The sequence below is a fragment of the Cannabis sativa genome, chromosome 3 (assembly GCF_029168945.1).
Source record: "Cannabis sativa cultivar Pink pepper isolate KNU-18-1 chromosome 3, ASM2916894v1, whole genome shotgun sequence".
Taxonomy (NCBI): Eukaryota; Viridiplantae; Streptophyta; class Magnoliopsida; order Rosales; family Cannabaceae; genus Cannabis; species Cannabis sativa.
Genome location: NC_083603.1, coordinates 11,528,976 through 11,545,238, shown reverse-complemented (window position 1 = coordinate 11,545,238; position 16,263 = coordinate 11,528,976). Strand labels below are relative to the sequence as shown.

Sequence of the window (16,263 nt, the reverse complement as noted above, 5' to 3'; positions counted from 1 at the left end):
ATTGAAATGAGTTTTATTTAGGGCATAAAACCCAATAGAAAGAACATAGCATTTCTCCAAATGCAAGTAAACTCTTGTTGTAGATTATCATATCAGTAAAACCCTGTGCCTGATAAATCTAGGAAACTTTATTCACATAGTCATGTTTACTTTCCAAAGTGTTGACAACACAATAAACAGGATCAAGTATGTGAGAAGGGTCTCAGATGAATTTATAAATCAAATAGACAAGCAATTGATAAGGTGAACCAAAACATACACAAATGAATGAAAAATACTTCTGTTTCTTTATTGATGTTGAATAAAATAGATTACATTGATATGGAGTTTTATTTAGGGCATAAAACCCAACAATATTTTTTGTATAACTCTTCCAGAGTATGTATGGACTTCTAAATTATAGATGACGGGTTCGTGGAACATTAGTCTTTATCCAACTAATTGTATCATTCATGTGTGTACACAACTTTGTTCATACTAAAATTTAAATGTCAAGTAGATATGAACATAACACATTAATGGTACCATAAATTTTCATTTGTGACAATGATGGTACTCCAGGACCATATATTTGTTCCATTCTTATTGTATGATCTTAATTTCCATATCAAATGATCATATATCTATAATTCTTGATGCATATGAAGTACTTCAGGACTTTAATACTAATGAAGAAACTTTATACATTTAATATTTCTCAATATACAGAAGAAATAAAAGTTTGTTCTTCAATTAATCAAAAACTCTTCAAGAGTCTATCACAACGTATAATTTACGAATTTATACTGCATAGACAACTATACGTATTTTTTTTAAACAATAATTTACTTACATGTCTTTATTACATACAAACATCTTTGTCATATAGTGCGCGCGACTTTGAATTTATATCACTTAAGACATGTATTAAATTCTTTTAGAATTTTTAGATAAGACTTATTTCAAATTCTCACTATATTAGGAGCTCTAAATAAATAACATTTTGTTGTAACATTTATGAATGGTCTATTTTGAAGTCCAACATTGTTGGACTAGAAAAATATTTTGGGGAGTTTTCTGGTCCAACATAACTAGACATGAACCTAATTAAAAAATAAATAATTTTCCTATTTTTTTAATTGAAATCCTTCATTAAACATGAATAATTTCTACCATATATTCCCTTATTTAATTCCTTATTAAATTTCTTTTAAAAAAATTCCTTAATTTTTTTTTTTTTTGAAATGGAAAAAATTCCTTATTACATTCTCTTTCTCTCTCACACACATTAACCTAATTCATTTCACATTAATATCTCTCATCCTTATTACATTCATTTCACATTACTTCAAGAGTGATACTCCCTTTTACATCCCTCAACACACACACACTATGATCTTGGATTCTCTCTCTCTCTCTCTCTCTCTCTCTCTCTCTCTCTCTCTCTCTCTCTCTCTCTCTCTCTCTCTCTCTCTCTCTCTCTCTCTCTCGGTTCAACACTAATGAAAAATGAAAATTTAACTCCGGCGACCTTGAAGCCACATCACAGCTCCGAAGCCTTGAAGCCGCCTCACAACCCCGAAGCCCTAAAGCCACCACACAGCCACGAAGCAAGTCCGTCGACTTCCCTAGGTCCATCCTTGTTTTCTTTTTCTCATTCTCATATCCTGTCTCTTTTCCCATGTTATCCTAACCCAACTCCATCGATTGGTGTTTTCCAGACCTAAACTCCTGTGATTCATGTTCTCTTTCTCAGTTTCTTTCTCTTTCATATATTTCGGTGCTGGTGAGACGAACGATGGGGACGCGGAGCTGGTGGCGCTGGTGAGACGAATGTGGAAGTTTGGGTTTTGTAATGTTGGCCAGAGTTGAACGACGGGGATGGAGTTGGGCTTCACCTGTTTTCGATTCCCAAATTGTTTAACATTCAGGATCTATTTTTTTTTTTTTTTGAATAGACATTCAGGATCTATTTTAGTGCCATGAGATTAGTGTTTTTTGTAACCCTTGCATAAAAAAGAAAAGGGTATGAACTTGTAAAAATAATAAATTGTATTTTTTTATTTTTGTTTGTATAATTCAGTAAAGAAGTTTAGAATAATTGTAGTTCTTTTTAGTATTTATTTTATTTTCAATAATCTAAGATATTATAAATTAATTATTATATATATATAAATAAATTTTTATAATTTTTGAACAATTTATATTATTTGAATAATTTTAATTATTTATTAAAAAAAAATAAAAAATTTGTGCTTCAACGTCTACCTTTGCTGGACTATAAATGAGTTCTTATTTTGACTCCAAATATTATGTCTATTAATGTTGGAGTAGAAATATTTTTCTAGTCCATTATTATTGGACTAGAAAAATACCCTTTTTATGTCCCAAGCTACTATGTCCAACACAATAAAAATTTATCTAGTCCAATTTTAATGGACTTCAAAGGGGGTTTTTGTAGTAGTGTGCACACCCTACAAGTCTTACTTCACTTTATGCGAGTAAACTTGCCTGGAATGTGTTATAATATTTTGGCCAAAAATAAAATGTATGTCGATGATTCTCGACAAATTTAATATCATGATCATTGCTATCTCATGTTAGTTTATTGCATATGCACACATTCAATATTTATTGTCGACAAAAATTTCAATAAATGATAATTTCCTCCCATATTGACATAACTTATAGGGATCTCTTTAAATTACATATTTTTTAAATATGTTTATCATTTATAGGTTCCTATATAGAATCATTTCAGGGATTCAATTATGATCAAATGTGTTATGTGTAACTTCTCTTGGGAGTCTCTTCTAGAGTACCGTTTCCATCACGGTTATTATTTTTAAATCATCAATACTTTATAACATTAAGGTATGTCGATGAGTACCTCTAGATTTAACAACTTCAGGATAAATCAAATGAACATTTATTAATAATTTCTATATTGTTCATTTATGCTTCAGGCGTTTTCAACTCATTCTAACTCAACTTTGAATAATATTGATTTGCAGTTGGTATATATCATTTTGAACTATATCGTGCTTATATACTTTATGCAAGGATCATTTTTCAAAAATTGTCATCAATCCCAACTGCTTCTCTCCCCCTGATCGAGAGAATTTTTAAAAATTGTAATATCTAATAATATTAATATACCTGTACGGATTTCAATATATCACAATGAATCAATATTTATTTAAACTCATATATACTATATGACATTGAACTTCAGGTTCAATAAACTTCAGTTTCGAATTCAATCCTTATGAACTTAATTCATTTCTAAAAATGAGTCATAGGTGTATAATTGGAAATACATAAATTTACACATTTTGCAAATGCATGATCATATAATCTTGCCACATTGATAAGAAACTATGCAATAAAAATCTAGCAATGGCTCAAGATTGTTAAAGAAATATAATTTAAATATTTTTTATGTGCAAATATATGCACATTCTTCTTTTGAGCCTTATAAATTAACAATGAGAAGAATCTTCTAGTTCTTCAACAAAATTTAGTCAAATCCTTTGGCAATTTATTGCATATGATTGATCATGTCAAAATAACTCAATTCATGAACTTCAGGTTCACTATAATTTGTATTTCAATGAAACTTTCATAAGGTAATGTAAAATCACTACAACATAATCATTACAAGTTTCATTTTTATATACACGAATAATATAATTATATTATTCTCCAAAACATATACACTCTTCAGGAGTCACTATTATGTTTATCAAACTTTATATTTCTTCAAGAATCACTATCATCAATTCAATGATGTGTATAATTTAAAAGATACATGACAACTTCACCATGTTATTGTAATGGTCAAATAGATATAACCATAATATATCATTCATTTTTCCTAGTATATTTTTAACAAGTCGTCTAATTTATTAATAGACTATTCATCAGTCTAATTATCATGACTTGATATATTACATATTTAAATATACAACCAGTACATATAATAAGTCATTTCTTATCACTTTCATAACTAGATAAAAGTTATACATCTAGGTACATACAAAAATATTTTACTACTCCAAGTAGCAATTGTATGTAAGACTTCTTCAGGAAGCTTTTCAAATAATCATTTTGTGATTCTTTATCACTTTGATTATATTGGATCACTAACAAATATTAGTAAATTATATATCCACTTCTGGGAATATGTAAACTGAATTAAATAGTAACTATATATATACATATTCTGTACCAACAATAGTTTGAAACTATTGATTTCAAGAAATAATAAAATATGTATATATTAATTTGCTTCTGGCATTATCAATATATGTAAAATCTATATTCTTTGAAATAGAATTTCATGTCTATTCATTCTCTTTAGGGAATGATTTTAATATTCTAAATGTACAATAAATTTGTACAATTCACACTTATTCAATAATCAAATATATTTTTATCTTGATTATAAGTGTGTCCGTACTACAAGTACTGTAACGCCCCGATTTCCCGAGACGTCACACTAGCTAGTCCGTTTAAAACCATTTAAGATAAAGACAATAAAAGACTTCTTTAATGAAAAATAACTAAGCATGAGATCTCATTATTTTTAAAACAAAACATTTATTTATTCATAACCTTAAAATATAAAGCTTTACAAAAACTATTTGAATCATAATCTTAAATGAAATATTTTTAAACCAAAACATCGTGACAATCCCCTAACATGTAATCCACGCCTCGAGCTCGCCACCCTCACTATATAGTTTTGCCTTTACCTGCACATAGAGTACCCGTGAGCTAACGCCCAGTAAGAAGAGCTATGTAGGACATAACCCCCCCAACCAGATAACATAGTCATAAGTATAACAATATCACAACATCAAATCAATTCATACCATACTTGCATACATATACCAACATATCATATCACATACTATTCTCAAATACAATATAACATCACATCACAATGTAATCTTAATGCATGTTATACTCACACACATAACACATAGTATCTTATCGCACATTGTCCTCACATACGATAATCTACTCCCACTCATGTTGATCAGACATGAAGTGTAACTTTCCCTGCCTTGTGCTGTTCTCACACTCGACATCCAATAGGGCAATCCCTTATCACAAGTTGTACTCACCCATGATAGGATAACCTACAAGCAAACCCATACAAGCAGCCAAAAATATATCCTGCAGTGCTATGCTCACACGAGCAGCAGAAAACCTATCCTATAAGTGCTATCCTCACACAAACAGTCAAAAGCCATATCACTATCACACACTAATAACATTAGCATAAAACAACAATCTACCATAGAATAAAACATGTAAATACAAACCCATAATACAGTTGTATGTTTCAACATACACCCTGTGCACAGATGTCCACTCTTCTTACCTCAGTTATTAAGAACACCTTCTTGCTACTCCAAGAACCTCAATGAATTTTCTTGTTGAGGACAAGATCCTCAAATCCCACTGCTTAAGACTTGTTATCTCGTCACTACTACCTCTTCACATATTTCTATTCGATGTCTCAAGCCCGCAAGCCTTGATTATAAATCCAAAACTTTAAGAATGAAGGTAGAAAATAAGAAGAATTGTGAAAGGTTTGAGAAGAGCAAACATGAAGAAGAATGAGGCTTTGACTAATTGGTTTGGAGAGGAAAAATAAAACTATGATAGTTTAGGGTTTGATAAAAAGATTATGAGATATCGTATTCTGATAGGTTTAGGTTAACTAAAAATAATAATATATAATAAAATGCTAAAATATTATTAAATAACCAAATATCTAAATTTTTAAATTTTAAAAGTAAGCCTTTTATTTCGTAAATTTAGGCTCAGTTTTCACCTAGAAAAATTCCGAATTATGATATAACTATTTCTACAAAATTTATAGATCTTTGAATTATCTTTCCAAAGCCACTGGAATCACCTCAATCGGAGCTCTAAAACTCTAGATATGATCATTTTAGTAAAACAGTTTTTAATCCTGCGAATTTATCAAAACCTACGAATTTTTGTGACATTAATTCCATTATAATGTTATTTAATGCACTTCATACAATAGATTAAACACACTAAATAATCTATAAAACTCTAATAGACTTTCATATTGGGCTTTAATTGAGTAATTATCCTAATTCGTAAAAACACCATAATTTTACCTTGACACTTACTATAATTTCAACTATGTTTAGAAATCTATCAATACTATTCTAAGCAATAGTCTCTATTCACTATTAGTAGAAATAAATGAATATTTATTCTCACACAAATTGTATAACAAATAAAATTTAAAATATATGTATATTTTTACCGGGTATTACATTCTACCCTCCTTAAAGAAATTTCGTCCTCGAAATTTAACTACCAAATACACGAGGGACTTCATGTTTGTCACCACTTATTACATGACCTCCTTATCTACCTTATGGACCCAACAAATATGTACTTAACTTTTATCTTATTGGTCAAACTACAACACATATAACATATACAGTCTAATTTAAGTATTGTTATTCCTTTATACATTACTTAAATAACAAAACATACTCCATCCCAATAACTTACATATACGTGCTTTAAATACATAAATTTTACAATAACATGCTCGCAATTTTGTAAAAAAATTCTTCTCTTATGAACATCCTTATATGCCACTTGAGAACACATTATACAATACAAAAATAACAAACATCAAGGAGTAGGGTAGAAGAACTTATGCAAACTTCTCTTTAATTGTTCCCATTCTTTCATTGAATGTTAATTTTTTTTTTTTAACTTAATTTCCTCCATAAAGCTACAATTCCGTTATTATAGTTACGTAGCATAATTATTAAGAATGTTGCCCTACACATAACGATCCAATATATCATTCACAAACCGATGTCATTCAAACAGACCACATGTCTTCTATAAATTACATGAACTACATGTGAGCTAAAGATCGTTAAAGGTCTTCTTACACATGCGAGCTAGCCAATATATAGGCTTAGAAGCATACAAGTTAACATACTCTCAGGAATGAGCTACATGCATATCACTATAAAAGAAACATTTACTAATCCATTCAACTAATGAAATATGACTAAAATTTACTATCAAAATCACTCTTTCTAAGAATAACTCGAGAACGAAAATCGCTTAATCCAATTCTCATATATATTTTTCTTTACTCGCTTAATCATATACCATTTATTTGTACTAAACGAAACCATTACATATATGTAGGGATCACAACCCTAACATCATACTCATAGCACAATCATAGCAATAACATATAAAAATTATTTCAATCATATCATGTCTTTACCATAACATTGGCATATCATAGTCATTCCTTACATAACCTGGGCCTAGCCTGGCCTTACAATATCCTGGGCCTAATCTGCCCATATAATAACCTGGGCCTATGTAGCCCTACCATTGTTATAAGATAGGGTATCTCTATATTCAACAGTAACATCACTATATCATACCCCACTATAACAATGTCATACACGAATCAGACAAATGTAGGGTAGGGTATCTCTACATTCAACGGCCTTATCCCGTATCATACCCCACCATAATAATTTCAAACACGACTCAGAAAAATGCAGGGTAGGGTATCTCTACATTCAACGGCCTTACCCCGTATCATACCCCACTATGGTCCCTCACTTTACCTGAGACGTTAGCATACAACTTGCAGCATACAACACACAATATATGAATGCAACATAGAACATATACAAGTCAAAACAACCCTAATCAATATATCAATTCATAAACTCATATTGTGTCCATACCACACATTCTCAGTACCACATACATATTCATAATAACAAAGCATAAACCATATTCCAATACATAAAGAGTTTAAATTTATGCAAATAAACACAAACAAAACTATCTAATTTCCTTACGAATCACGGGGCTACTGACTGTCACAATCTATTCTTCTATTATAACCTTAATGATTAGATTTCACCCTTAACCAAAATTCAACTTAATTATTTCTAATAAAAGAGTAGAGCTTAAAATTATCTATCCATTAACACTTAAAAAAAACAAACTTAAGAACGTACCAATAGTTATATATGTCTAATTTATTAAACCTGAAACATACACTCTCGTTAGAAATACTAATATAACAACTAAATTCTTTTTTTTTTCCTAACATACTCTATTCCAATCTGCTTATAACACAATTCCTTTTGAAAAACACTCTTCTTATGCTCCTTATTTATGAAAATAAGTACAACTTATCAAAAATCAAACTTAAATTACGTAATATAGCAATACCTTGATTTTTTTTTTTTCCAAAAATATCTCATAGATCGAATCCTACCCATAAAATTTTAAGACATATTCTTCTAAACACAAAGAAAACTTCTAGTTACACTAAAGATGTAACGCAACATAAAATATGTAAGACTAACATGAACAGATTAACTAAAACTTACAGTACAGTGAGTCGAGCTCGTCTCGTGGCAATGAACTTTACATGTTAGGGTCAACCACATCCTTTAGGACCGTATTGCTCTGATACCATATTGTAACGCCCCGATTTCCCGAGACGTCACACTAGCTAGTCCGTTTAAAACCATTTAAGATAAAGACAATAAAAGACTTCTTTAATGAAAAATAACTAAGCATGAGATCTCATTATTTTTAAAACAAAACATTTATTTATTCATAACCTTAAAATATAAAGCTTTACAAAAACTATTTGAATCATAATCTTAAATGAAATATTTTTAAACCAAAACATCGTGACAATCCCCTAACATGTAATCCACGCCTCGAGCTCGCCACCCTCACTATATAGTTTTGCCTTTACCTGCACACATAGTACCCGTGAGCTAACGCCCAGTAAGAAGAGCTATGTAGGACATAACCCCCCCAACCAGATAACATAGTCATAAGTATAACAATATCACAACATCAAATCAATTCATACCATACTTGCATACATATACCAACATATCATATCACATACTATTCTCAAATACAATATAACATCACATCACAATGTAATCTTAATGCATGTTATACTCACACACATAACACATAGTATCTTATCGCACATTGTCCTCACATACGATAATCTACTCCCACTCATGTTGATCAGACATGAAGTGTAACTTTCCCTGCCTTGTGCTGTTCTCACACTCGGCATCCAATAGGGCAATCCCTTATCACAAGTTGTACTCACCCATGATAGGATAACCTACAAGTAAACCCATACAAGCAGCCAAAAATATATCCTGCAGTGCTATGCTCACACCAGCAGCAGAAAACCTATCCTATAAGTGCTATCCTCACACAAACAGTCAAAAGCCTTATCACTATCACACACTAATAACATTAGCATAAAACAACAATCTACCATAGAATAAAACATGTAAATACAAACCCATAATACAGTTGTATGTTTCAACATACACCCTGTGCACAGATGTCCACTCTTCTTACCTCAGTTATTAAGAACACCTTCTTGCTACTCCAAGAACCTCAATGAATTTTCTTGTTGAGGACAAGATCCTCAAATCCCACTGCTTAAGACTTGTTATCTCGTCACTACTACCTCTTCACATATTTCTATTCGATGTCTCAAGCCCGCAAGCCTTGATTATAAATCCAAAACTTTAAGAATGAAGGTAGAAAATAAGAAGAATTGTGAAAGGTTTGAGAAGAGCAAACATGAAGAAGAATGAGGCTTTGACTAATTGGTTTGGAGATGAAAAATAAAACTATGATAGTTTAGGGTTTGATAAAAAGATTATGAGATATCGTATTCTGATAGGTTTAGGTTAACTAAAAATAATAATATATAATAAAATGCTAAAATATTATTAAATCAACAAATATCTAAATTTTTAAATTTTAAAAGTAAGCCTTTTATTTTGTAAATTTAGGCTCAGTTTTCACCTAGAAAAATTCCGAATTATGATATAACTATTTCTATAAAATTTATAGATCTTTGAATTATCTTTCCAACGCCACTGGAATCACCTCAATCGGAGCTCTAAAACTCTAGATATGATCATTTTAGTAAAACAGTTTTTAATCCTGCGAATTTATCAAAACCTACGAATTTTTGTGACATTAATTCCATTATAATGTTATTTAATGCACTTCATACAATAGATTAAACCCACTAAATAATCTATAAAACTCTAATAAACTTTCATATTGGGCTTTAATTGAGTAATTATCCTAATTCGTAAAAACACCATAATTTTACCTTGACACTTACTATAATTTCAACTATGTTTAGAAATCTATCAATACTATTCTAAACAATAGTCTCTATTCACTATTAGTAGAAATAAATGAATATTTATTCTCACACAAATTGTATAACAAATAAAATTTAAAATATATGTATATTTTTACCGGGTATTACAAGTACGCGACTACTATTATTCAATTCCACACATGATATATAGATTTCATGCACTTTGATTGTGTGTGGTATCTCATCTTTTGGTTGTTTTCACTTTCTTCTAGAAATATATGAGTAGTAAACAATATTGCATTCACTTCAGGAAATGACATTGAACAAGTAAAACATTATTATAAATTTCTTAAAAATTTATTACTTGTTCATCCATAAAAATATAAGAAATTATTCAGCAATTTCTTTTACGATATTTCAAAGAATATATAAATGCAATTTTTGCATAGTCTCCAAGATGTATGCAAAATTTAATCTTTAATATATGTCAGATTCAATAATTTCTAACATTGCAAGTAATAACAATGTATAATTACATGACTAATACGATCAATCTTTAAAATTAATTGACTTCAATTCGTATCATTCTCTACAGGGAATGATGAACAATAAATACATGCCTCATGTATTAAAATAACATTAGTCATGCTCATTGTTATTCTTATACTTTGATGTTTCAATGCAATTTTCTTAACATTCTCCTTTTTTTTTCTTGGTATTCAAAACCCTCTATAAAATTGCATCAATAATAATCATTTTTTATGATTCTTTAGTTGTATTCACATAAATACAATTATTTTTTTTCGACAAATATAAAACATTTACTTCAAGAAATATTTGCCAAAATCTATATCGATATTAGATTACTTTTCATTGTCCTCAAAGAATACAAGAACATATATATTAATATGTATTCATCTCTTTCATTATATATCCATCAACTATATAATGAATATTACGTTTGCATAATTTTCAGGATATATGCAAGATTTTATTGAGATGCATAATCTTCAGGATATATGCAATATTTTATCGAGGATGCATAATCTTAAAGATATATGCAATATTTTATCGAGGATACATAATCTTCTGGATATATGTATAATTTATATAGATTTCCTCTATCATATCATATGCACACATGTTGCGGAAATTATTAATTACTACGCAAGTGCACGCAATCAAGTAGTATACTCACGCAAGTGAGGTCGAACCACAGGGAATTGGATTAATTACTATTGAACTATACTTATAATTCTATTTGGCAAATCAAAAGTATTTATGATTGAAAAAGGAAGAAAGAAATTCAAGAAACTTAAAGAAACAAGTGAATATTAATCAAGATGAGAGAATAGGGAGACGAATCCTGTTGTTAAGTTACCAATGTTAATGTCTAATTGCTATCCTTCTCTTGAAGTGAATGACAGATTATAAATTAACCTAGCTCTTTTCAGATCTTCTAGGTTCTAAATCTCATGCTCTCTAATTAATCTCTTAATTAAATTTAACATGAAATCAGCATTAAGCAATAATCTAAATGTCACAAAGGCTATGTAAATACTTTCGTTTCACATCAAAACCTAGACTATCCAATTTTAGCATTCTCAATTCTCACTTTTCAGATTTCGAATTGAGATCATAAAACATGTAAAAGGTGATCAATCTTGCACATGAAAATTAAACACAATTATGAATAGTGTTCACAATCAAGATGGAGGAATGGCAATTATTCATTAACTAGGAAAAACTTAAACAACATTCATCATTCTCCCTAAATAGGAGTTTAGTTCAAAACATCCATAATCAAATCCATAATTAACATTGAAATAGAAAAGAACATAGAAAAATTAAAGAGAAGAGAAAGAACTAGTTGAAGCAATTGATCCGGGTCGCCACAAGCCGCTCTTCTAGCCTCCTCCTTTGTTTCTAGGGTTCCAATTCTGAATGAACCCTAATTTTCACGAACTCCCTCTATTTAAACCAATTCTCATCTTTAAAATTCGTGAAATTACGAAACTGCCCAAAAATCCCGTCACTGGGGTCCCCGTCGCGACTGGCAATGCTCCCGTCGCGACGGGGTTAAGCAGCGATTTCTTGAAAATCTTTCTGCCAGTTCCCGTCGCGACTGGGATATTGCCCGTCGCGACGGGATTTGGCAGCAACATATTTTTTTGATTTTTCTTCTCAATTCTTTCACCACTTGTCCTCAATTCTTGTAAATACTTTCTTTAAACACCAGAGGACCTGAAACAAAAGAATCAAGCGTAAAATAGTCCTAAAACTAGAAACAAAGAGTGAAAACTAACCAAAAATACGACCCGAAACTTAGACTAATTTTAGCCTAACAAATTCCCCCAAACTAGATTCTTACTCGCCCTCGAGTAAGATAAATACTACTAACTACTAATCTACTAACTACGCTATCAGATAATCATAATACTACTGCCTCATGTGTTGTTCTCTTCTATTGCGCAAACTAGAATTTCAATTCTACCAACTCTAACAATTAATTTAGATGCTCAGTTTATAACACTATGTACAACTGCAAAAATTTATTCAAATGTGAAACATTGTTATAAAAGTTTTACTCTTTCTAACAGTTCCACAACCCGATAACTCATAAGCTTGCATGCTTACCTTTCTCCACTAATGTTGACAGTATTCTTTGGAATCATTAGGTCTTTTCAAGGCTTTAGGTAGTATGGCTCAGATATTCAGGGATAGGCAAAAGACAATTTTGGCTCAAGATATCATAAGCACACAAACAAAACCCACAAGCTTCTTACTTTTCTTTCTTTTAAGATCCCATAATATTCCCAGATTTACCAAGATTGATAGAAGACGACTCTATTATTTTTCAACATCACTGATTTTTTTTTTTTTTTCACACATATTTTCACTTTTTATTGTGTTTTTTTTTTTCATCATATTTCATTTTTTTTTTCAGTGACATTGAATTACACAATTTTCCTCTTCTCAATCTTACAAGTTTTTTTTTTCTCCCTCTCACTATTTCCTCACACCAAATGTTTCTCCTCCCCCAAACTAATTATGTAGCTTATGATATCATGGATAACATGGTGAAGAAAAATTAATAGTGTGGTTGCAATTTTTCAAATCGATGGGTGAAAAACATAACAGGTTCAGGCTCAAAAGGTTAACTAGGGATACATCTTATTACGGTAGGCTTGAAAGGCTCAAACTATCCAACAAATGCCTAAATCATATTCCAATTGAACACTATCAAGGATTTCGTCTCAAAAGAATAAACATGCAAGTTCTAAACTATCCTGTCAATCTTACCACAAACCATAGTAAAACAATTATAACAATTTTCACAGATTGAATATTTTTGCAGATAAACACAGGTTTCTAAGCATCCAAACTAATCCAAAGAGTTAAGAGAATCAAGCACACAGTTATTTTACAATTTCAGATCACATCACACTAAACAGCAGTATACAACTATCGTCAAGCTTATTGCCATTCCTTAACTAAAATAATAAAAAAAAAACTAAAGCAGAAATTAAAGTGCAGAATTTAAAAATTTATAGTCTCTCCCCCCAAACTAAATATGACATTGTCCCCAATGTGCTATTATACTCAAGGTGAGAAGGACTTACCTGAACCCCCATCAGAAGGGGTTGGGCGGACCCTTTTCATCCAGAAGAGCCCTCGTACTAAATGAAGAAAATTTACCACCAATCGTGTTGATTTCAGAGTTTCGCACAAGAGTAAGCTCACCTTCAGAACTACCACACATCAATCTTTTCCAATGACGCCGAATCGTTCGAAGTCGCTCTTTAGGCTTTGCTTTCTTCTTATCAGCTTTAACAAAAGAACCCTTCACCATCTCAATCTTGCAACAGGTAGGAATGTCGGTTGGGGCAAAAACATTAAAATTGACCTCTTCATCTTGCACTCTCAACTTTAACTCTCCCTTTTGAACATCTATTAATGCTCGGCCTGTGGCTAAGAATGGTCTTCCCAAAATAATGGGAATAGTTGAATCTTCCTCCATATCAAGAATTAGGAAATCAGCAGGGAAGATAAACTTACCAACCTTCACCAGTACATCTTCAATTATCCCACGAGGATGAGTCAAAGAACGATCCGCTAGTTGTAAAGTCACTGTTGTGGGCTTTGCTTTTCCCAATCCTAGCCTTTTGAAGACAGACAAGGGCATTAGATTAATGCTTGCTCCCAGATCACATAGAGCTTTAGTTTCCACCGAACCCCCTATAGAGCATGGAATATTGAAACTACCCGGATCTTTAAGCTTGGGCGGTAGTTTCTTTTGCAAAATGGCGCTACACTCCTCAGTTAATGCCACTGTTTCATAGTCCTCCAATTTTCTCTTCTTAGACAATATCTCCTTCATGAACTTCACATAACGGGGCATTTGTTCCAAGGCTTCAGCAAAAGGAATGTTGATGTGTAGTCTTTTAAAGACCTCTAGAAATTTTGTGAACTGCTTGTCTAGATTGGTCTTTCGGAGTCTCTGAGGATAGGGTATTTTCACATGATGATCAATACTGATTGGTGGAGACTGCTGTGGTGGTGTTGGACTATCAGTAATCTTCTTATCTGATGATGCTTGAGTTGGTGTTGTTTGAACTTTAATCTCTTCATCCACTGGTTGTATCATCTCAGGCCCATCATATTTCTTTCCACTCCTTAAGGAAATTGCTTTACATTGCTCTTTTCCTTTTGCATCATTAGTGCTAGGCGAATTTCCTTGAGCTTGTTTTTCCACTTGAGTAGCCAATTGTTCCATTTGAGTTTCTAGAGTTTTAATAGAGGCTCTAGTTTCCATCATGAATTGGAGCAATAAATCAGCTTGGATAGTGGAGCCTCCACTAGAACTTTGTTGTCGCAGCTGTTGTTGGTTTTGTTGGGGCTGGTTTCTCTGCTGGTAGAACCCCTGTTGGTTGTGCCCATAATTATTGTTTTGGGAATAGTTTCCAATGACTTTTGCTTGATCCATTGGCAAATCATCCACATCTGCCTGACACTCAGAAAAGTGATGGGGACCTCCACATATCTCACAAACCACTTGAGCTTGTTTGGCTTGCACTGCGATCAGCTTTGTTAGGGCCTCAACCTGAGTTGTCAGCTTTGTAATGGCATCCACCTCTAGCACACCAGCTACCTTCTTAGTTTGACTCCTTTCAGTTGGCCACTGCTGATTGTTTAGAGCCATCTCCTCCAATAGATCATAAGCCTCATTAGCACTCTTTCTCATAAAGGCTCCACTCGCCCATCGCATCTATCAGGGTTCTAGTGTTACCAACCAACCCATTATAGAAATTATGAACCAGCATCCACTTCTCAATACCATGATGAGGACACTTTCTGATTAAGTCCTTGAACCTCTCCCAAGACTCATAGAGAGACTCATTCTCTTGTTGACAGAAATTGTTGATCTCTCCTCGCAGCTTAGCAGACTTTGCTGGGGGAAAGTGTTGGGTTTTATGCCCTAAATAAAACTCATTTCAATATAATCAGATTTACTTATTAATATAGATCAGAAATAACATTTAATGTTGCATGGTTCACATGATTTATTTCTTGATTATATGTACATAATGTATAAATTCATCTGAAACCCTTTTCACATACTTGATCCTGTTTATTGTGCCGTCAACACATTGGAAAGTAAACATGACTATGTGAATAAAGTTTCCTAGATTTATCAGACATAGGGTTTTACTGATATGATAATCTACAACAAGAGTTTACTTGTATTTGGAGAAATACTATGTTCTTTCCAGAGCATTGGTTAAAGTAAAGCTCAGGTTGGATGCATGGAGTATGCATCGGAAGGGACCGATATTGAACTTTGACTTAGATTTATTAAACTTACCGTAATATCTATTCAAGTCAATATCGCCTAGTTGATCCTAGATCAAATGATCTTAATCCTGATATGATTAGGCTCAATCTTGAAAGGCTATTCGTGTTCTTTGATTTGTTAGTTAAGCCTACTTTTAGGTCAGGGTGATACGTACATTTTGGGAACACGGTAGTGCAATTGAGTGGGAGCGCTAGCATAAACA

The 16,263-nt window shown here is 31.9% G+C and overlaps 1 long non-coding RNA gene and 1 other non-coding gene across 2 annotated transcripts; both read left to right on the top strand.

Moving 5' to 3' along the window:
- Positions 1–1,413: 1,413 nt before the first annotated feature.
- Positions 1,414–2,100, top strand: LOC133035426 (uncharacterized). The gene is made up of 2 exons (XR_009686644.1): positions 1,414–1,611; positions 1,736–2,100. It is a non-coding gene; the product is annotated as an uncharacterized LOC133035426 (long non-coding RNA).
- Positions 2,101–15,538: 13,438 nt separating this feature from the next.
- Positions 15,539–15,645, top strand: LOC133036381 (small nucleolar RNA R71). The gene has a single exon (XR_009687039.1). It is a non-coding gene; the product is annotated as a small nucleolar RNA R71 (small nucleolar RNA).
- The last annotated feature ends 618 nt before the right edge of the window (positions 15,646–16,263 follow it).